This window comes from Tachypleus tridentatus, chromosome 10 (assembly GCF_004210375.1).
Source record: "Tachypleus tridentatus isolate NWPU-2018 chromosome 10, ASM421037v1, whole genome shotgun sequence".
Taxonomy (NCBI): Eukaryota; Metazoa; Arthropoda; class Merostomata; order Xiphosura; family Limulidae; genus Tachypleus; species Tachypleus tridentatus.
Genome location: NC_134834.1, coordinates 87146105 through 87171291, shown reverse-complemented (window position 1 = coordinate 87171291; position 25187 = coordinate 87146105). Strand labels below are relative to the sequence as shown.

At 32.3% G+C, this 25187-nt stretch overlaps 1 pseudogene across 1 annotated transcript; it reads right to left on the bottom strand.

Moving 5' to 3' along the window:
- Nucleotides 1-973: 973 nt before the first annotated feature.
- LOC143229805 (trafficking protein particle complex subunit 6b-like) lies at nt 974-17981 on the bottom strand (annotated as a pseudogene). The gene is made up of 6 exons (XR_013016079.1): nt 17824-17981; nt 10387-10448; nt 4951-5068; nt 4572-4655; nt 1718-1812; nt 974-1412 (listed from the first exon to the last, which is right to left on the bottom strand). The product of XR_013016079.1 is annotated as a trafficking protein particle complex subunit 6b-like (transcript).
- Between the last annotated feature and the right edge of the window lie 7206 nt (nt 17982-25187).

The following is a 25187-nucleotide window of genomic DNA, read 5'->3' as shown; positions in this document are numbered from 1 at the left end:
ATCAAATCATTTAAGTATTCCGAAAAAAAAAGGTTTTACTTTTTCCCCGAAATACGAGTTCACAAGTTAATATCTTTAGTTTTATTTCAATTTATACAACATCTACTATTTAAGTCAATGATTTTTCTGATGTCCACTATACAATACATTTTACAATGAACTGTAAGATTGGCCCCTAAAAATGTATATTATGGGACCCCAGCTGGCTCCCTGATAAAAAAGTTAAGCATTAGCCCTGGTTAATCATAAAGCTATACAATAGACTATCTGTGCTGTTATAAATGATTTGTTTTTCTCTCACTGCTGTCACAAACAGGTTCAAGTTACTGAAAACATGATTAGATTTCTGATTTCCATGCTTACTATGAGGAAAGAAAAGCTATTATAAAAATAAAAAACTGATTAAGGTTGAAATATGACGTTTACATTAGTTATTATCTTAAAAATTTCTCCAATTATTAGAATACAAATATTAAAAAAATTCCAGATTCCTCTAAGATTCTCTTATTTATATTGGTTTGTAAGGCACTGGTCTTAATTATTATATACCAATATTGGAGCTCTAGTAACCACAGAGATACAGAGGATGTGTTATAGTTATCAATAAAATACAAAAGAACTATTTAAATAATGTAGGTTTTTTTAATACAAATAGAATCTTTTATTTGTTCCTTGGAATCATGCACCAAAACTAATGGTTGATAAAATGTTTTAGCAATAATTATTCTCAGGTTGTGATGGTTTACCAAGAATAACAAAACTTCTGTTTTTTGTTTACATTGCTAAAAATGATTGAATGAAGAATGTTGAACTTTTCTATGAAGTTATTGGTGGTGACAGCTTAAAATATACATGTATTCACTGTGTATTAATAAAGTGGAAAGACATTTTGATGTCAGGTCATTCTTGACTGTATTAACACATTCAATTAAGAACAATGTTGTTTAATTTACAAACCATAACAAATACATTAGGATAATACTACAATCTTTATTAAATCTGTTTTGTTTACGCACTTATAATTTCAGTCATAAAATTCACACACCAAGGTTTATCATTTTAAAATGTCTTGTAAAGTTTGAAGTGGGAAGACAACAAAAGTTTAACCTTTTATTATGTACATACATATACAGAAAAGCATGTCATTTATTTTAAATGTAGTTTGAAATATCAATATTTGGCTTAGCTATATAACTATCGATTTATTTATTTATTATCATTGGTATGCTAAATTTTCCATGACACATGTGAGGGGGGAAAGCAGTCTAATAACAAAGAATCAGGTGTGGTATTAATGTTATATTTACAGAAAAACCTATAACACACATTAATCATATGAATCATAAAAAAATAGAAGATTTTCTACACGTTATCTCTCACTCATATTCTTTGAACTTGAACTTGAAATTTACCTGAAATGCAAAAGAAAATAACCATGATTTACAAATAACAAAGTAGCTAATGATACATTGTACTTTTCCATTTTGATAAAAGTATGTTTTTTATTCAAAGATATGTAACATAATTGGATCTTTTCCTCATGAAAATTTGGTTTGATATAAAAATGTTAAGTTTATCAATTGTACAAGTTCTGTTCCATGATCTACCTTAAAAATTATTATTAAAACCTTCAATAAGTAAATAACAGGAAACAAACTGAAGACCAAATGGAAGTAATACTTCCTCTGAGTTTTAGTCTATGAACTTGGGTACTTACAAGCTGGAGGAGAGGACACTTCAGCTGTGACAACACATATAATATCCAAGTTTGACAGAGCTCCACGATATAACTCCACATGAGAAAGCTAAATACTGAAACATACATTTCATTATCTTCCAACACAACTAAAAGCTTTAACAGTAATGTCTTTATATTTGTTGTCATATCAAGCTAAAATTATGTAAGATTCAACACAGACAGAGTGCCATTTATTACAACCTTTGTTAAAATGTTTTACACATAAATCAAATAAAGCAACAGTTCCTACCAAATAAATTGAAAGATGGGATTTTGACTTGATATAGCATTATGTATATTACATAAATATGTATGCAAAATTAATACTGGTTCTCAGGTCTAAGACCAGTAAACATAATGACAAACCACCAGTAGTTATCCAATGACAGTTTAATTTTTCAAGCAATAATCCCTCATGCCTATCACTATCACTCACCAAGAAATTGTCAATAGGATAGTTATTCACAAGATATCTGTCAAATCTAAAAAGGTATACAAAAAATCAATGATATAATCCTCTAAATATATGTCTATCATTATTTTTTGGCTTGATGTCTTAGCCTAAACTCAAGTTGAAGCACACAAAGGAAACATATTGGGACTAATGTCAACAACAACATAATCCTTAGATGAAACAGTGGTCTGCTCACTAACTATTTTCAGTTCAGCAACTTTTCCTCCAGCCAAATCATTTCCCAACAATAACGATACATCCTTAATTAGCAGAGTGTCTCACTCCAATCTCAACTGATCCCAAACTAACAACTAATGTTAGCTAAGTATTATGAAGAGGTACATTAACAAAGCCACCTTCACTACCCTGAGCAAAAAGAGACCTGAATCTACAGGCAATACACCTTCTAACAACAATGACTGAGTCAACCCAGTATTGTGTACAACATGTATGAATAGGGGATTGGCAATGTCATTTGTCAAAGACACAGAACCAATGAACATAAAAGGTCAAAATTCCTCCCACACTACATCAGCTTTTATAACAGTGGTCAAATCAACAGCAGTTTTGTTTTTTCTTGTTTTAATATTTTTTTTCTTTTACAACTTTCTATATTACTAGTTAGGTTATGTATATATCAATCTCTACTTGTCTTTATAAATGTAAAAATTATCTTTATTATACTTGTTTCCTTTTAATTAACTATTATTTTGTGCATCAGCAACACCAAGAATGGGGCACACATATTCCTGATTTGATTTTATTACTCATAATTACATCTACTAACCTACCCTCAAATCTAATTATACATCCAAAATGGTGCATCATCCATTTTATATATACACACACACACACACACACTAGTATCCTTTTCATACAAAGAAAGAATCATTAGGACCCTGTGCAAAAGATATCTGTGAAACAATTAAAGAAATAGAGCAATAATGCTCATCACTTTTTCTGAAAAAGTCACTTACTTACTAACTTAGATGAAAATTTGTTGAAATAGTGAAATTTTGGTTCACTTCATAAGCACATGATGATTTAGGCAGCTTTATAAATGCAATTAGTTTTTTGCACAGCCAATACTGAGAAACAGTCATTGTTAATATTCAGACATTTAAAGGTGGCTTTAAATAAGCAATTTTTATACCCACCATTTTGTTTCATCACAATCCTTACTATTAAATACTACTGTGCTTATTGATAAGATGATACTAGACTTAAAAATAAACAAAAGAGTATCCTTTTTAAACTCTTTAGATTCAGTTACACATCCAAAAATGTTTAAAAAACCTCTTGGAAATTTCACATCTGTTATTAGAAAGAAAGAAATTGCAAAAACTACTAGTGCTTCAGAAATGTATATGAAATATTTAAATTGCAAAGTAATAATATATTATTGTTTTAATATGTTATTTTAATACGCAGTACATAAAAAGAACTCCTACGAATACGTATGTAACATTTACCCCAAAACAGTTTCACAAACCTTTCAAATGTATATTTGTTTTGCTGTACAAGTTTTTTTTTTTAATTTATTTGGTACACAGCATTTTGTATAATGTATAAATTCTTCATCCTTAACCACTTAAGTGGATCATTTTGGGAACAGAAGTTCATCATCTAGTAATTGTTTTCCTTCTTGGTTATAATGAATGTCTTTGTGTAGAAGTTATTTATCTGAGTTTATAAAGTACAACTTTTAGTTCATATAACTTACCTAATAGTTGCCATTTGTTTGGTGTGCCCTGAAACAGGGTGCTGGGCAATCAATTCCAAGAAGTTGGTTCCTCAGTTTAAATATTAAAGAACATTTCGTTCATTCTGAACAGAAAGCTGCACTGTTGCCACAAAACTCAAATGCAGCTCTCTCTCTCTACCTCTAAAAGTTTAGTATCAAAAGTTCCAGAACCACATCTTTTTTTCCACTTAAAATTTCCAAGCAATTTTCACCTTTTATGTATTTATGGACGGTAGTGCCATCTCTGAGTGAACAAAGGAACTAAAATACCATGAATACAGCTTGGAGCAAATAAAATTGTTATGTACATATGTTATATGCAACCTTGAAGCATTTCCTTATGACATATATATATGTTCTGCTCATTTAAAGAATTAACATGTTCTTCATGAGAAACCATATTGAATAACAATTCAATTGTTCGTGTAAAATGCTTTACAATCATAAGACTATTTATACCTAATGTATGTCATATATTTTATATCTCTAACATTATAGTAATGCATTTTTGTATTTAAAAATAAAGTGTGGTGACCTGAAAGGACACTATTAGAATAACCTATCATTGGAGTATTTAAAGTAAGTGATACCAATTATGATATACTTGATAGATGTGTATACTAACATTCACTTACCTTATATGTTGATTCAACATACTGTTTGGACTGAGAAAGTTGAGTGAGAAACCTGAAACTGTTGTCTTGCAAAACATAAACTCCCTGTAAAAGTTGAGTAAAACAGTTACATTTCTGAAAATAAACAGGGTAAATAAAAATTAAACTTTTATTGTACTTTACTCACTTAAAAAAAACAAAAAGTATCATTGACATTTATATTAAGATATTTCTTATTCAACTGTATTCAAAATAATGTGAATATTTGTTTATTCTATGTGTAACAGTCAATATTTTCATACATAAGTTCACTGAAAATATGCAAGACATTTTGAATGTACTGTCAGGTATGATCTTCATTATACATTATGTTACATTCAGAGAAATGCATTCTGATTACCTGATGGTTGGTCCTTAAATTATCAATTTGTTTTTTGTACATCCACAACCAAAGCTCTTTACAGATGAATTTCATTGTGTCCAATTCATCCTTAAACCTAGGCCAGTCTTTAGTCAACCTGGAGAATGACACATTTTACTGTTTGTCCATATTCATGTAAACATATTCTATTGATAAAGAGTTTGAGGATATATTAACATTATTAACAAATAATACTTGTAAAAACATTCAATTTCTTGTAACATATATAACATGCAACAAAAAAAACATTTTGTGAGCAAATAATGATGTAGGGATTGCAATGACAAACAGAATGTAAACAATAATATAGGGATGATACAGATCACTCATACATGACTTTAAATAATGAAATTAAATATGACACTATAAAATGCACGAGTACAAAATGGTTATGAGGTTAATCGAATTGACCAACCTTGTAGTGAGAGTCTGTAATAATCAAGCCATGCTTAGACTCAACTTGCTTTTTTTCTTTTATGCCAGTCCTAGGCTCTTAATTGTACTATATTTATGCCAAACTTAACATGACCATGATATTATAATAAATTAACTGCATACCAACTGTAAGAATTCATAACTTCCAACTGTAGTAATATTACAGTCAAGCATGCACATAAAAAAGTTAACTTCAAGGGGTATTGATAAAACTGTTTACACTAGAATTATGGTTTTTAATTATTCCTGAGTAATGACGTTATGTACAGGCCTGGAACACACAGAATGAACACAGGTTTAAACTGACATTAGTAATAAAGTAGTTGTTATCTTGACTGAAAGAACAAGAAAGACGAACAATTTGGTGACTTGATCCTTTCTGGTTTGGTATCCAAGTAATGCTTTCTTACCTTGTTTTTGAGCTTGTTGGGTAGAGAAACAAATGAAAGAGTGGCAATCACCTTTTAAAGCAAAACTTTCTGCAACCACTGATTTTTAGCATACATATTTGTACTATGTCTATTGAGTACCTTGGTCGTCCCTACATATAACATCTACTGACTCAATGATACTGCACCATTATGATCAATCAAACCATTCTACAAGTCTTCAGCTTCAATCATACATGTAATTCTATCAAGAAGAAAAACAAAATAAAATGTTCAACCTTACCATCCCAGTTGTGGTGATTTCCAAACATATACAACACTAAGATATCAACATTAATCTCAGTTATCTCAACAGATTCACAGGAACATTTTATTTAAACCTTACATACCGAACACAAAATACTACAAGTTACTACATCTAATTTATTATAACACCATACACAGAGAATACTGCTTAAAGTAGTAAGTGGTTATTAATGTACATACAAGATATGATGTAATTCATATATAACAGCAATAATGAGTAAAATTTACAGATGGATGATTATTTGCTAAATTAGTTGCTCACACAATGTTCCAAACATCTAACGGCCTTGAAGCATTTCTAAATCTTTTAGAAATCAATATAAATCCATATCTAAAATATGTAAGTATTTGAAAATGTCAAGGATTTGGAATACCTAATTATAGGTGGTGTTTATTTGAATAGTGTAAGGAAGAGAGTGGAAAAGGTAACTTTATTATAAAGGTTAGTAACAGTGAAACATGTGAAATGATTTTCAGGCTTTATTTGCTGTTAATTTAAATGTTTCTGAAAGCTAACTGTATAATATACATGTGAAGAAACAAGTTTTGCTTTATTCTTAAGTTGACAGGTTGTTTTGGTTGGTAACAGTTTGAAGTTAATATGTCAAATGACCTTTTATTGCCTAGATCTTTGTTCTAATCTTAAGTAGAATAATCTAAATGGATGAAGACTCAGCTAGCTTACCAGGTCTTCTACAAGTAAATCTTTAAATTGATTATTCAATCTTTGGACCCTTCTTAAAATTTCCTGCCTATACTGTCTTCAGGACCCAGGAATAAACTATAAGATAATCAACTTCTTTAATATACTACTATTAAAAACTGTTTCCTCCAGTATATACTTGGAAACTGTTAAACTGTCATCTCCTTGACATCTTAAAATCTGCCATATTGTAAAACAAATCCTAGTTCATGTTTTCCTATGTTTTTTACACATATAAACTTTATAAAAATATCAAACTTTTTTCTTCTCTACATTCATTACAAAATTACAATCAAACCTGGAGATTTTCTATTTCCCTGAATATTTTGTAAAGTATATGAAATGTCAGTGACTGCCTTAATAAAGCTGCTTTAACAATTTAGAAATCATGATCAAAACATTAAATTATATTACTACAGATTTATACTGAAGATATCAGTAGAATCCTTAAAATCAGATCAATATGACCTTAAAAACTGTCCTTCTGGAATGACACAAGTAGTACAATACATTCCCTAATTATTATATTATGAAGGAAGTTTCTATTGCAATCATATAATTTTCCTCTGTGTGTTTATTAAAACAGATGCAATACACCAAATATCCACTTTATTACAACACATGTAAATAACAATGGATAATTTGGTCATTTAAAACTGTTCAAACATCCACCTACAAGAGAAAAAAGTAAAAACTAAATCCATTTAATAAAAGTGTTATTAACTGCAGCCATGCCTCTGTTTTCCACAGCACAAAGTTTTGTTCTATTGTCTGCAGAAGTCAACATAGAGAAATCAGATACCTTTAACCTACTGATCCAGCAAAGATAATCTTTTAAATTTCAAAAAAATAAATTAAAAGATCTTTACTTATTCCATTCCTAAAATCTTCCTAGTAGTCCTCCTATGAACATTTATTTCAATAAGTTAATATTTTTAAGGTAAGAAAACCAAAACTTAACTGATTTATCTACCACTATGTTGAGATCCTTTTTTTTCATTCATGCCACTTAGTTTGTCCATGTATATTAAATGTATAACCCAAATTATTATAATCAAAATGTATCACCTTGCACTTGACTGTATTAAAGGTCATATGCTAACTGTTTGTCTATTGAACTTATCAACTGATTTAATTGAGTCATTCTACAATTTAACATTAGCAATACAATTAAAAACACCTATGCAACAGTTTAATGGCATCAGTTACTTTTACTGTTTTCCATATCAATATCATTAACGTAATTAATAAACTGCAAATGCTCATACACCAATTCCTATTATAAATATATTTCCATGACAAACTATATAAGAAGGTAACTGATGACAAACACAAAAGTTAACATATTCTCAAACTGAAGATGTATTTCCAATAATACTTATCTTCTCTCACTTGACTGCCAGAGTATCTTTCTTTGCACATCTAAACACTGATCTAATTTTTTTCTCACTTGTTTCAGCCTTTTACACCTCACTCAGTTGCCCTGGGTGATAATTATCTTGTGATACTCTTCACCTACATCAATGTATCCTATATCCTGATATTGTATACAAGCACCACATTCAGATAATATATTATCACTTTTTTGAGATTGACTCAATCCCAGTCTCTAAAACTGGCTCTTAGTGGGGAGGAATGGTGGAAGAGTGTGGCAAGAGGTAAATATTATTGTAAATACATTTTTAAGAAAATATTAACTTCCAAAACATACATACCTCCACTTCCACTTATAGTAAGAATTCCACACTGATATGGCAGAAAGGCCAGTGAAAACTTTCATTATCCATACAAGCATCTGCATAGATCATTGATGTACCAATAGAAGATTGGCACCCTAGTGGGGAACCACAGTATATGCAAAACAGGTGGGCTCTTCATCCAGAACTTAATTCTTGTATCAATGGTGGAATAGTACATCAATAATAATCATTACAGGCCAGTCCCAACACCAGATGGCTGAGGTTACACTACTTGGAGTTGGAATTAAGGGGTCTTAGCCCAGACATACAATGTTGGTAGCTACAGCATTTGAAATTCAAGATTATGTTATATATACACTTATGAGTGGATCCCAACCTGTAGCCATAAAGTGATGCATTCTGAGTCACAGGAATCAAGAAAAGAAAGCAAGCAACAAATTGGACAAACCTTTTTCTACACCAAAAGAAGCCTGAAAGGTAACATTCCAAACTCAGAATGATAAGACAGTGTAGGTCTTACTCAACCAAAAGAAATAGAGCTCATCCATGTTGGCAAGGTACATTCACTTGCCCTAAAAAATATGGGGATGATGTGGAATAACTGTATTCAACCAAGGACCCAGAATAGGACCACTCAGTGTTTGGAATTATGAGGAGATATTGAACTCTCTTACATTAACAATGTATTCTGATCAAAAAGAAAAGTCATACACACCCTAACTAGCTAGCCAAACATCAAATCTGAAACAGTATTACGATTAGACTCCTGTGTAGATTTGAGACACTCCTACTGGCATCTGGTGAGAACATCTAAGGACCAGGGTAGGTGGGCTCCAAAATTTGCTCTCTTCTCCAAGAGTGGAGAAATTCACTCTAAGACTTTGGAGGTGAAGACTCAATCCACAAACCGAGTGATTGGAAACAAGGTGTGATAAGAATTTCCTAGCTCCACTAGCAGAACCTAATAAGTAATGCACATTGCAGAATCCTGAAGAACAGTGCTCTGAAAACAGTGCAATAAGAAAACAAAGTTTTCTAAATTTTTAAAAGCAAATCAACCCCAATTTATTCAATCCAATAATCAATAGAGACAGGAAAAATCCATTTATGCTTTACTCATGATAGTCTAGGAGTAGCAGTCCATCATAAAACAGTAATACCACCTAATACTAAAGCAACTGTGACCCATCTGTCATATCCACCTTAGGGAATCAAATTCCAGACACAAGTGCTTCAAGTCAGTAAATTTACAATTTCCTCTCAGGGGGACGTAAAATCAAACAGACAAAAGAAGGCAGAGGAAAAAAACAAATCTCAATTGCAGCCTTGGAGAACATAAGAAGGGTGCACTCTGACTGAAGTCTATCAATAACAACTTTTTACCTTCTCTCACCAAGTCACCCTTTAAGGCAATTAACTAATCTTCCTGAAAAAGCTACATTTTTTCATAGCTTTTTCAGCTAATATTCTGCATGACACCTTATCTGAAAACTTAGAAATGTACATGTAAGCTAGTATAAGTTCACACATGTTCCATCATTCAATTAACAACACTCTTAAAAACAGTTAAATTATAAGTAAAATAATGTGTGCTAGTACGCAAAGTCCATACTTTTTCCATCATTCAAATAACAAACGCCTTAAGAATTGGTGAAACCAACAAGTGGAGCAAGGTTTCCCTTGCAAGAAAGTGTGTTGACTGATTTATGATATCATATTTTATTAAATTATTACACAGGGTTTCTTTCATCAAAAACTTATTAAGCCGAACTAACACCTTTCATTACATTTCACATATATGTCAAACTGAACAATTTGTTGTATTTATTTTGATTCAGCAATTTCCTGAAGTGGTCTAAAACATATTAAATCTATTAATTACCTTTCTACTAGTCGAAAGCCAGTGTAGAAACCAATCTGCTCAAGCTTAGAAATAGTAGATTTCTAGGTGAAAAGTATGAACACAAAAAATTAATATATTTTAAATCTGTCTATGCCTGACTAAGTATATTTATTACTCCAACAAACCAATATCATGTAAATGTAAGAATATATTTTAAATCTGTCTATCTAATTTAACAATATCATGTAAAGTAAAATCAACAATCATATACCAAAAAGAAATTAAATATAGCAGGGTTAAGTTAAAATTAAAAATTTATTATTATTAGAAACATTACCCATGATGGTAATTTGTACTTCCTAATGTTCATGTGACTATAGGAATACTTTACAGTTTGAAATGTTATAAAACGTACTTGAAACAGAAATTATTAAGTACTTATCCAAAATCATTAGAGTTCACTGTGATTATTATACACTTGTTACAAAATTAAATGCAGTATAAATAATCATTTTAACTAAGTAATCACCTTTCACTTTCTCAATAAAAAAACATCTTTATTCTACATAGTAATTGAAGATTTTCTAGCCCACCTAAAACACAAGTAATCATTAAATATTGTCTAATACATTTTAACTGGATATAATTTATAAAAACAAACCTTTTATTTTTTATATAACATAGTAAGTACAGAACATGTTTAAGTTTTCTTGTATGATTTTTCCACATCAGCACCACATTGATTCTTAAGTGTCTTCTCGACATTCTCTTCCCATTCAGTAAATGTAAAATTTCATCAAAAGAGTCAATATCCAGACTCACAGTGAAGCTGACAAGTCAAAAGTGGAACACTGGCTATGTTCTTGAAATTGTTTACTCCATCTATGTTCATTAGAATGTCAGTTCTTTATGAAATAAGTCTACTGTGGTAAGTCTTAGCAGTTTGTTGTGCTTCTTTAACTGCACAAGTACATGCACACTGATGAACTGTTCAGTTACTGCAAAAGTTAGAGATAGACTGAGGATAGTGACAGCTATCTTGCTTAATGGAGATAGTTCACACATTCCATCCTATTAGTGCATACAATCTCTCATAGTCTTAAGTTACCACTTTCATCTTTCAAACATTTCCACACAAATAGTTTGCCTCACAGACAATTCTTGTTTGTATATTAATTGAAGTTAGAGTGCCATACAGTACCAAAGTACAGTAAAGTCCTGAATAATAGTACAGAGTAGACAAACGTTCTCCTGATTGCAGTAATGATGGTGGCAGTATTGATAATACCACATTTATTTGTATGAAGTACAAAAGAAAATGGAAGTGACATTTGTCTTTAAACAAGTTTATTTGGAGCATTTTGGCTAAACTTGAATCTTCACTGATAATAAAAAAGTGCACTGTAATGTTAATTTTATCAACCATATAAGCAAACTGGCTAGTTACAGACTGGTAACCTGCCAATTTTCCTTGCACTCAATGGAAATGCTTCTACTTTTAGTTTTAAATAGGCCAAAGCCTATATGCTGTTTTACAACATGGCTCTCAGCAGGTCACACAGTGCTATAATTAGATGGTCTAGCCCGTATTTACTTGACTTGCAATGACTAATATGAGTGACACTTGCTTATGGATTCACCGGGGAAGAAAGGTGGCTACAATTTCTCTCAAGTAAAAGATACCAGCAGATTTCTCTGCCTTGTCAGCCAAAATTTAATAATCATACAGTTCCAAATAAGTATTGTACTGGGTGGAAAAGTACCTGAAAATGAATAATTCTACACATACGATTATTCTGTTCTATACAGTACTTCACTCTATTCAACATCAGAATTTCTTAACATCCAATAAATGGAATGCTCCATTTAAACCTTCTGAAAAGAGATTTTCATCTATGTACACAGAATATGGAATTATGTAAACACATGAACTTAAAGTGAAAGATCCTTATGCTTTACGTAGGAATAAAGGATCTATTTGTTTTTTAGAGGTGACAGAGAAATGTATAATTTAGCCATCAGCTAATTTTCATGATCATTAAAAAATAAGGAAAGAAGCAAAAAGATTAATTTTGGTATAGCTGGTTCAACAATAAGTAAGTTAATACAGGGAAAGTTTAGTAATTTCCTTAACTATCATCTTGAAGGCTTCATTCTCTGGGATTTGGACCTTGACTGGTCTGCCTACAATAGACAAGGATACATCCGAGCATTATGCAAGATTTTCCATGAGAAAACTATGCAATTAACAGCTGATGAATAACATAAAAATGGCATTCATGGAATAAAATCTTTCCAAGACAAACCTACACCTGTATATCTCAGAACGGCTGGTACGTGTATTAACACATTTACTGATAAGGAGAGAACAGCGTTTTGACCTTCCTAGTTCATCTTCAGGTTAAAAATGAAAGTGTGTTTGAATGTGACTGTTGACAGATGTGTTAGGGACGAGAGTACAAATGAATACTAGATTGTAGGGGGCGTAGTAAGTGGATATTAGGTTATTAAATAATATAGGTATAAAGGTGTTCCTTTGTATTTATTGGTTTAATTTTGGTTTTAGTTATTGTATAAGTAGGGCTTCTTTGATTTTGTATTTGTTTATATTTCTTTACCTACTTAATATCTGGGTATTTTCTATGGTTATGTTGTGTTTATTTGATTTGCAGTGTTCAAAAACGTGTGAAGGTGTTTTTTTGTGTTCTTTGAAATACGTGATTTTTCTGTGTATTTCATCAATAAAAACCTACACTTGACAAATAGGAAAACATTTTGAGACTATAACAAAAAAACACAAAGACTGCACATGACTGACAAAAAACATAAAATTCTGCCAGAGCAGGTTTTATGTGACTTAATGTGTTTGTTACAATCTATTTTATTCCCATGTAACAAACACACTGAGATGGATAAATTCTGGAAAACAAGAAAAATAAAAGAAATTTTCTATATCAGTATGATAAAATGATCACTAAATAAACACTCAAGTCTAGAAATTTACAGTTATGGTTACTATTGCCAAACCTTCACTTGTTCTACAATCATTTACAGGAAACATCATCATATAATGTCCACTTTAACCCTTCCAGATACAATATAAGCCCATGATAAAATCAGTGTAAGCTGACTTGAAGACAAAGAAACTTTCAAAACCCGAATGAGCTACTTTGTTAAAAGAGTACTCCAAAATCTGTTCTACAAGTTTCACTCTGAATTGGGCAGATGCTGCCCATTTCATCTTTGTTGAATATTTTCTCATATTTAATAGTGAAAATTGTAGGATGAGTGGGTATAGCTTTCCTAAGAGGGAGGTTGGCCTTTGGAATGGGCTGCCTTTAGATACTGTGAATACAGTAATTTTAAGGGAAATCTCAACAAATATTTAAAGTATCAGGGCTGTATTTGAGTTTTCTTTGTTGTTGTTTTTTTAATGTTGTCCCTTAAATGTTGTGTAACTTAGGGACAATAAAGAATAATTTGGTCCTTCATGCCTTCTTTGCACACACACCTTTGACAAAAGTCAATATTTGAACCCCCTCTTTATTTCTCAGGAAATACTGAACCCCCTTCAACACTTGTGAAGTGCCAGCTTCCACCTTTGTTGATAATAACCTCATTCTGTAAGATAATTATTAATTATACTGTTAGGAAAATTAGGATATATTTGTTCATGTTGTTGATATCTGTTACATCATCATTTTTTTCCCCATGACCTTGATATTTTGACAGCAATGTATTCAGTAGTTTGTGTCTATGGCTGTGCTGATGGTTTTCAAAACAACTGATATTAATGTTGTAATTATGAAATTCACACAGATGTTCATTCAACGGAGCCTTCAGCCATCATAACAAATCCCCATGTGCATGCATTTGATACCTTCAGTTTCATGTCATGGTCATTTGTTTCAATTCTGTTTTTGCTATAGGGTTTACAGCTGATATCAGGTTTGAGGTTTTACTGCTGGATTACGCACTGGAAGTCAGTTGAATTAGTATGAGAATTTGATATACGCATCAACAGCTTTTGTTATCAACTCCTAAGCATAATTTTATTGTTCTGTTGTGATAAAAAACTAACAAAATTTTTAATGTTCTGGAAGTAAAGTTGACAAAACAGTTACTTAACAAAGGTCATGCAGCATGCAACTCTGCAAGGTTCATATTTTCAAAACGTTTTTTTTTTATAAGGTTCACATGGCAATTCATAGGAGATATTTCATCTTCTTTCATATACACTGTGCTTAATTTTCAAGTTATAAAAATGTCTTAGCTTCACTAGAGTACTCTACTTCCTATAATGTTGATGATTAAACACACACTTCTTGTAGCATTAACAGTGTACTTTTTGTTACACTACTTGTACAGGGTGGCCCATAAGTCCCTACCCATCCATATGTTATGATGTTATATTCAATTATGCATGTATTATAAATTTGTTTCTTTTTTTTTCTCAGAGAAATATGGCCGATGTAAGCCCATTTACACTTGAAAAGCGTATTGTGACAAGTATGTGGGTACATGAGCACAGCGAGAATGAGGGACAGCACACAGATACACTGGATACATAAGATATATGAATGGGTAGGGACTTTTTTGTACAACTGAAAGTCTCAGTAAGAAATACTTTTTAATACTACTTTTTACTTACTTATTTATTCTATGAAGCCACTTATATTACTGCACTGATAAAGTATTGATTGCACCCCTCAAGCCACTTATATTACTGCACTAATAAAGTATTGATTGCACCCCTCCTATATGTACAAGCATGATAATCCACAAAAATTTCAGTCTGATAAACCACTTCCTTATAGGCCTAATCTATGTCATAAAAATAATTTAAAATAATTCTATCTGCTCACTGTTGACTGACATAAAATTAGTGCCATATGGTGATACAGTGAGAGACATAAAGGCTGTAAGTTTTCTTTTACAAATAGTAATACAGTGCAAAAAATTTTTTAGCCACAACATAGAAGCTCACAAAATGGCTCTGAATTGTTGTTTTTTTCACAAGTACAAACCTTTAGCTCACACTTCCATCATTTCTTGCTTGATTTGAGATCTAAATATAGTTTTGGTCTCAGAAGATCAAAACCTTTCAACTGATGTATCTGATCACTCCCAAGGTCTTACAGATTAATTTACTTTAATCCTTTCTAAAAGAATTTCAATTTCAGGGAAGACAAGTAGAGTAAGACAAGTAAACTTAATCTGGTACATGCACACATCCCATGATTGGTACAGCTAAGAAGGAAAAAAAATGTTGCTGGTAAGTTTGCTAAGATTCTTCATGGGCTCCAGAAAAAGAATGGTATTTGGACACCCTGTCTCCATCAATCCACCCAATATACACATACACTTTCTACAATCCTCCATTTAGAGCACTGAAACTCAGAAAAAATTCTCAACTTCCATACCCTGTCTGTCGGTGGCCCTAGTTGGTGTGAGTCATGACAGTTCACACATCTGTGTGCTGTTTGTTGATGCCATCAACTAAATGTTTATAACTAATAAAAGGAACATGACACATAATATTTATACATATAAGGTTATTCATCAGCAGTTAATACATGAAATAATAAATTAGGATACAGTTAAGGTTAATTTAATTTACAGAGAAATGATATTATTGCCAGTGGCATAAAACAAAAACAGCAACCACTTTGTAGTGCCTTAACAAGCTAAGACTGAGGTCCAGTATGTATACATCAATTATGTGATTAGGATGGCAAGATCTCCTGTAACAATAGTAGGAGAAACCAACTGGCATCTATTTTAATTGTTGTTTACCAGAAACACTCAGAATAAATACATCTAGATTCTTTTATTAAATACCCCGGGATGTTAACAAAGGTCTTGAAATTACTCCAATTTGTTGCTCAGTAATAAGAGAGAGATTCCTTTTATGTGGGACATCTTACTATAAAGACGATCCAGTATGTCTGTGCCTACAAATGGCAAATGGTAGCATGCGTTACCTAGAATTGGCTGGCTTGCTTACTCTAATTTGTACTGTCATAACTGTAAAGTGTCCAATGGTGGACATGACCTATATTATTTTAGGATTTTTCCCTAAAATGAGATTAAAAAAAGCCACTAAAACAGAACACATTTTCACTTTTTATTAACTTTAGTCTTACATTACATTGAATTAGCTGGCTAATTATTGTAATTTTTTTTATATGGTAACTGGAAACTCTCTGACAGTGTACATGGGATATTACATTTCATGATTTTTAGCACAAAAGGAGATAGAAAACCATGATATGAGACACATTTCCATTTTTTAATAGACTGTTACCTTTGAATTTAAGGACAAATACTTAATCTGTTACATAAGTTTTTGATTATGCTTGCCAGTTAGAAGGGTCTTTTTCTACCATAACTTGTGTTTTAGTTGCAGGCATAGGCTTAGTAAGGTCAACATATATAGCATACATACAGTTCAATAAAACTGGTTCTCTTTATGCTGCTCAACTACAACATTCCTTATAAAAATTTAATTTCACAAATTATTGTAGAAAATCTCATTTATTTTTAAAATACTCACACTCTTATTATTTTTTATCAGTTCTTTCCACCTTTACAGCCATGCAGTTAAAAATGTTATTACATGGTATCACACTTGTAGTTGTTAATTAAAAAACTGGTTGTAACCTTAGGTATTCATTTATGTTTTTAAGAACAGCTGTATTTGTTTTTCTTTAGATATTTTTTGACTATTTTCAATTATTTTCAAAATATTAACTTGTATTTCCACGGCCTTTGGTATTGTCTGATTCGAAATAACCAGTGTTGCTTGAAACAAAACACATACACCTTTAGAAACTTAACTGAATACTTAAAATCTGTTTTAATTTATTTATCTAATATATTATTTTCTTATTCAATAAATATATTATATAAACTTTTACAAAAATGTATGTTAAATTGTAATCATGCACACAGAAACAGAATTTAGAATTAAATATGTACTCTTGTTTCTTACAATCGCTAACTACATTGAGAAACAGGACGACTATAAAACGCAAGAACTGAAACTTTTATATAAGTTATGTGGAAGAAAATTTATTTAACTTTCTCTTATTACATCTTATAGTTCACTCGTTGTATTGTAATATTAAATCACCACATAACAGTAACACTAACACTTGCTTCGACTTTGTAACAGATGACGCAGCTTTATAGACTAATTTTTACTTTTACTAGTTTCAGGATATGTATCTTGTACTTCTAAAGCAGTGAAAAATAAACTGTAAGATCCTAAATATATTCGCAACCAATGTTGATCTAATGATTAGTGTTACTGTTAACTTTCATTTGTGAGATATATTACGGCAGCGGGTGTGATTTTTGTACTAAGCATATTTTAAACTATAATCCCACTTGATGATTCTTCTTTATTAACTTTTGCTGATTAGTGAAATAAAAGTACTTCATATAATTAAAAGATAGATAATATAACAATACCTTGCAATCATTTGGATCTGGTTGGAAAGCCGAAACAATCATTTCTGTATGCAGCAAATCAAATACGATATCCTCCGCCATTTTTAAATACTTTCTTCGAAAAAAGTGTTGTAGGTAGCAGCACAATAGAAAATTTTCCTGTTGCATTATCTAATTGGGCTTGTGCAGTCGCTAAAGTTATAATGCCTAACAGCGTATCATGAGTTTGTTTCGAATTTCACGCAAAGCTACACGAGGGCTATTTGCGCTAGCCGTCCCTAATGTAGCAGTGTGAGACTAGAAGGAAGGCAGCTAGTCATCAACCAACGAATAGTGGGATTAACCATAATATTATAACGCTCCCACGACTGAAAGCATGTTTGGTGTGACAGGGATTCGAACCCGCGACAATCATGGGATTCGAGTCAGAGATCTACTTGAATCAATACCAGCTAATAAACACACTATGTAACACATTAACCAGCCTAACAGTATAAACTTGTGAAATTATTCAGAAACTCTTAAATCTCGTATTTTAATTATTCTGGAATTTCCAACTGAAATCTATTTATAAAAATTCACACCATTGTAAAATTCATTGTAATAATAATAAAAATATAATGATAAGAACATATAATAATCATAATTATTATCAGTATGATTTATTATACATATAAATATATATACAGTACTTTGTAAAAGTATTCACCCCGTATAAAGTTTCTACATTTTCTTGCCATCTGAGCTTACAGTCAGGAAACTTTTAACGGGACTTTATATGTAGTATCTACAGAACCTAATCCAAGCTGAGAAGACTAAAAACGTTGATATTATATAATTTAACAATGTTAGGTTAAAAAAAAAAAACCAATACTATAATATTCTCAATTGCATCAGTATTCAATCACTTTGCTATGGCAACAACAACTCAGTTCAGGATCAAAACGCTAGCTTGAAAGTCACAAAATTAGTGTAATTTGTGTGTAATCAAAATGGTTTAACTGGACTATAGAGTAAACGCATCTGTTCATATCACAGTGATACGACATATCAACCATGAAGACCAAGGTGTTTTCCAAACAAATGAGGGATAAAAAAAGTAGTAGAGAAACCACTGATTATCCGGTAAAGTCCATCATTAAGAAGTGGAATGTGCTTCATATCAACCGGTCATTACACAGAACAGGCCGCCTTTCCAAACTAAGCAGCTGAACAAGCAGAACAAATGGTTAGGGATGCCAATGTGAAGCCAACAACCACTTTGAAAGATTTGCAAATTTCTATGTTTGAGACTGGAGTCGATGTATACACATCGGAAATATCCTGATTCTACCTTCTACCTCATATCTGGAGCATCATTTACATGCTTTTTCCAAATTCCATACAAGATTTCAAGATGATTCTTCTTCAGTAATGGTTTCTTTTTGCTTCAAGCCCATAGGGGTATTATGGTTAGAGGAGATAAAAAGTTAGTTTTATGGTTTAAATTGAAAGCGTTATGTCTGGCACAAACCAAACATAGCACATCACCTAGTCAACGAATTTGTCGAAATTGGAGCAATTTTTCGGGAAGTATGAGCAAAAATCATATTATCCCATTTTGCAAAGCTAGTTAGAGACCTATCCAAAGAGACTTACAGTAGCAGTTGCTGCCAAAGGTGCTTTCACCAAGTACTGAATTAGAATGCTGAATACTTATACAATGATTTAATTTCAATTTATATATAAATGCTTTTGCAGGTTTTGCTGACGTTCAACCTCCTTCACACATAACAGGTTAAGAGTGGTCATTAGTTTTGAAATATAATCCTTGGATTTTGATTGAACTTGTTTTTGTACTTTATGACATCACTATTCTCTTTTTTTAAATTAAAAACTTAAGAAACAATATCAGTAAAAAACTGTTTAGCTACATAAGGGAATATGCGTTCAGTTGAACATTGCATATTCCTAAAAAGTGTACTCCTTCGTTGGCTCACCACCCCCACCTCATCCATCATTTTAAACTTATTAAAAATAAATATGTAGAACAACGAATAAAAACATGTACTGGTATGCAACTACAACAAACACAATATAAAGTTGTTCTCAAAGGACCATCTTGAAAGCAAAGACTGTATCATTACAGATTTAACTGCTAGTGTCCATCAACGTTACAGTATCATTAATGTAACAAAAGACAAAGAGCAACAAAGCAATCACACCAGAACAAAATAATGTTTCTTCTAAGATAATACAACACACATTAATGCAATATAAATAAACTCAGTAACATGCTTATTTTGTTAGGCCTACATAACACATACTTATATTCTTTAACAGCCTACAGTGCACAATAACTTGCCAAAATAAGGTAGCACAAATAATATAAGAAGATTAGTCAACAGCGACACACGTAGCATAAGTCGCAAATTATCGATAACATTTAACAAACACTATCGTAATACCAATTATTTAAAAATAGCAATAATTACATTATATAGTATTATATGCAGTAGTAACAAATACTGAATACGCACTCACGATTTCAGCTAAACATAAGGAGTAGAGAATCATCATTGTCGTTCGAGTAAGTAAATATACTACAGTAATTATTCATTAAAAAAAATTGAATTATAGTCGCGGAAATTTAGTTAAAAACAGCAAACTCGAGTAACAACGAACATTAGCGTCTCTAATAATGATATGCAACAGCATAATCGGGAACGTTTCAAATTATAGATTCCAACCGAAGCACTAGAAAATGCACGATTTGCAGTCCTCAACTAATTCACATGCTTGGAAAACACTACTTTTTATGGCAAAAGGTGAAGGACTTAGGAAAGTATGCAGTACGTCAAAATTATGTTTAAAACTATTCTCTCCAAGCAAAATGTTTGAAAAAGGCGTTCTAATCTCTAAGACTAAAAGCCATGATATGTTTTACAAAGCTCAATCAGCATGCAAAGCGTATAAATACTACAGGGCTCTGGAAGTATTCAACTATTACAAGCCAAAAAATGTGAACGGTTCATCAGCAAAATGACCTCCCAGTGACACAGTGACATGCTTACGGACTTATAATGCTAGAAACTGGCTTTCGATACCCGTGGTGGGCAAAGAACAGACAACTCATTATGTAGCTTAGCGCTGTTGCTCGTAATATTTAACGTTTTCTAAATTATTTACGTTTTTCTGACGCTTGTTTGTAATTAAGTAAAATTCCTGTATGAACTTCCAATAATTTTATAATGGAGTTATATAGGGATTTGTAGCTTGTAACAGTTGGAATGCTATACAAATATAAAACAAAATTATTACAACTTGTTTCAATTTGTCTTGTAGGCAAATCGCAGATAACCCATTGTGTAGCTTTGCACGTAACCATAAACAAGTAAAATAAATAATTTATAAAGCAGTGCATAACGAGACAGAGATGGATTAAAATAGATACTGGTGTGAATGATACACAAATATACTTGGTATTATATCAACAAGATTATTTTCTGTTATTATAACAAGTAAATGTATTACAGTTTAATTATTTTTACCCATACTATTACATTAATGTGACTATAATGGAGTAAGTCTATTTGCAACCAATGGCCAGTTACTCAACTAAAATAGAACGTTACGACTACCTTGTGAATTTCCTCGATTTCATGCAGCGGAAACCTAAATTTATCGATACTGACTGAGTGTGAAGAAAAGAAAGAGACTGGAAACAAGTAAGAATACAGACAAACACTCAAAGTTAAAACAAGTCTATCTTTTGACGCCTTTACTGAAGAGCTCTCTAGTGTATCTAAAATCTATATGTAACCAGAATGATTCCTCTTCATGTCCTTGACGTAAAAAAAAAAAACATGGCATTATATACGTAAAACAATAATGTTATTCTTAGTGCGCAGGCATTGCTCACGTAACTGAATTACTGAAGATTTTCCTCTTTCCCCAAAATAAATTAAATTTTATCTTTGAGACATGACCTGGTCTGCCATTGGAAAAGATAACCATGACTGTGACCTAATTTTGCAGTGTAAGACTAGAGGGAAGGCCACTAGTCATCACCACCCACCGCCAACTGTTGAGCTACTCTTTTACCACATTATAACGTCCTCATTGCTGAAAGGGCGGGCATGTTTAGTGCGACGGGGATTCGAACCCGCGATCCTCAGATTACGAGTCGAACGCCTTAACCCACCTGGTGATGCCCAGCTTCTTTTGGCATGAAAAATAGTGAGTAATTATTTTGTTTGTGTTTATTTTCAATGGAAGAAAATCTACATTAGCTGCTTTAACAGTCTTAGTTATGGTAGAAATAAATTAAGTGACATACACACCAGTTTTTGGTAAGAATAAAGCAATTTTATGATAAACCTTGTCCTTCTGTCGGATGAAGCTGAACACGGGGTTTCGTACTCATGGTAAGCAGAGCACATATAGTCCATTATGTAGCTTTACTCTTAACAATAACCAACCAACACACAAGCCTTCTTTTGGCACATCATAATTGTTGTTGGGTTCATCCAATTAGACTCAAGGATCTAATACTACATGAGTGTAGGGTTATAATAAGTCTTACAATTTGGTGAATTTTGAAGCACATAGAGCAATTTTAACAGCTATATTTTAAAAGAGTCACTCATAGATATACAAGAATTCAAGTGAATTAGATGCTCACTAGATTCCATAGCAAAGAATGTCATTCAGTAACCTTTTTTTTTTTTATCTTTATATGTGACAGACGAACTAATTACGAAAAAAAGCAATACTTGGCTATTTGTGCTGTCAAGGCCGGATTGAGGGTTTTATTTGCCCTAGGCTTTTCAACTTATAGAGGCCCTTTCGAGACAGAACCTTTAGGTGCAATACATTTATAGTCATAGTTTGAGACCCCCTTATTACTGTGAACCCATGCCCTAATCTGGAGTTGCGTGCTGTTATTAGACTATGTATAATCAAACCTAGGCGTGAAAAAAGAAGAAACTATAAAAATAACACTAGATGGCACTTACTAGTAGGTGAATAATAAAATTTGTAAAATTAAACGTTCGAATTGAAAGTATGACAAATAGACGTCATAAAGAGTATAGATAGGATGGACGTAAAACACGTCATCACGTCTATTCTGTCATGGGAAAAACGTGGGAGACTGGGCAGTCCATTGCGTGGATGTAGATTAGTTGCATCGAATCATTAAGTATTTTTGTTGTCTTTGTTTTTAAATGGTCAATATATTCATATTGATAGAATGATGTCTGACACTGATGGCGAATCAAAAACTGAAGTTTGTTGGTTTTAGGCTTTGCTTTTCAATACAGGAAATTTAATATAACTATACTTCAATAATGTACAAATCAAAAAGTTCTGATGCAAACGTCTCGAGTGTTTTTTATCCATCTAAGAAAATAAATGATAGCCTGTATGCTGCGCAATTGAAGGGTATCATGACAGTGCAGATGGGATAATAATCCATTTGTTTTATAACTGAAGAGACTGTGATAATCTAGATGGGATAATAACACATCTGTTATATAACTGAAGGGCACCATGGTATTCCAGATTGAATAATAATCCATCTGCTATATAATTAAAGGATATAATAAAGGTCCAGATAAGATAATAACCCATCTGTTATACAACTGAAAGGTACCAAACAGTCCAGATGAGATAATCAACAAACTATTTATATAATTGAAGAGTACTGTTAACGAAGATATTAGAATAATAATCATCTGCTACGGAAATCAAGAATACATAAAAAAACATTTTATGTGTTGAATCACAAAACAGGGTCTTTAACATGCTTGAAGATGATGAATTTAATACAGACAGCCTAGCCCCCCAGAGGCTCAGCGGTATGTCTGCGGACTTACAACGCTAAACACAGGGTTTCGATACCCGTGGTGGGCAGAGCACAGATGGCCCATTGTGTAGCTTTGTGCTTAATTCAAAACAACAACAGACAGCCTAAATTCGTGAAATTTATTTCAGGGGCACAGTCTTTGAGACTCAAAAATGCTAAGCCTTCGAAACTGTTGCTGCCGTGATAACGTGATTAGTTCGATGGACAGGTATCTGACCTACCAACCAATCTTGTTTAACACCGACCTAAGTTTGTATGCAAGCGCAACTTGAAATCGGTTTACTTGATACGGTGTTTGCAAATTCATCAAGACTTTAAAGGGTCGGTATATTTAGCTTTATATCTCCGGGAGGCTTCCAATCACCTTCAGCAGGGGGAAGGGAAAATAACAACAAAGAAAATAGAAGCAAGTATTTCGGTTTGAAGTCTTCTTAGTAGGACTTGGGAAGACAACCGCGTGCGGTAGGAAGTAGTTTTGCTCCCCCTTCTCCGCAATCGAGAATGAGTTAGGGGCAGAATCTTGGTTGTGAACTTATAGGATTGGTTTTAAAGGACTGGGGCTTCAAGGCTCATATATCAAACACACGGATTATTTCGAGGTAGTGAAGATCTGTAAATCGTCATAACGTCAAATAATTCGACACCAGGACTGGAAAGGCCAACTTCAGGTAAATAATGCTGCTGTTTGAACTACCCGTTAGTCATCGTTATTATTATACTTTTGCTACACGTCTTTTAAAACCTTTTTATTACCTTCCTTTTTGAAAATGGCCATAACGTCAAATAACTCGGAACCAGGACTGGAAAGGCGAACTTCAGGTGACTGACGGTGGTTTTTGTGCTTACATGTTAGTCTCCTGGCGAGTTATGATTATTACAGTCATGCTATGGAAAGTCCTTTGCAACTTGAATTACTGTAGTTTTTCTCTTGACTTTGTAGACTAGATGTAAACATTGGTTTTATGCTATTTATGTGTTCTTTAAACTTTGTTTTGTTTTACCTTAATTTCCTTCTATGAATTTCACTAAATTTACTTTAATTTTAACTTTTTACTGGATGTTTGGCGCAGATAGTCTAGATGCTTTGTGCTATAAAACACTGAATCAACCAACCTACCATTCAGAATGCTGATTTGTTGTGATTTCTTAGTGGTTACTGGTTGGAAGTGGTTTTCTGGTGACTGTTGGGTTTGGGGTGCTATTTTTTCTCCTTTTTGCTGTGATTGTTTGGGTTGATTTGTCTTGTTTGATTTCAGTGATACTATTGTTTCTTTCAAGCTGTGGGTTTTGGTTAGCGGCGGGTGTTGTTTGGGAGTGATGTGGATGGACACTGGTTGAATTTGGGGCTGGGAATATTTTTAATACGTTTTTTTCTGCCTTGAAATGATAAAAATCTAAAAAACAACCGTGTGATAATATGCAGTCCGCTGTTTGTTTAGTTGTTGTTAAAACTTGTACGAAGTGTAAAAGCGATTCTAATTTCCTCGATGTTGTACGGTGGACCGAGTGAATCTTTAAATTAATGATTATTTCAAAG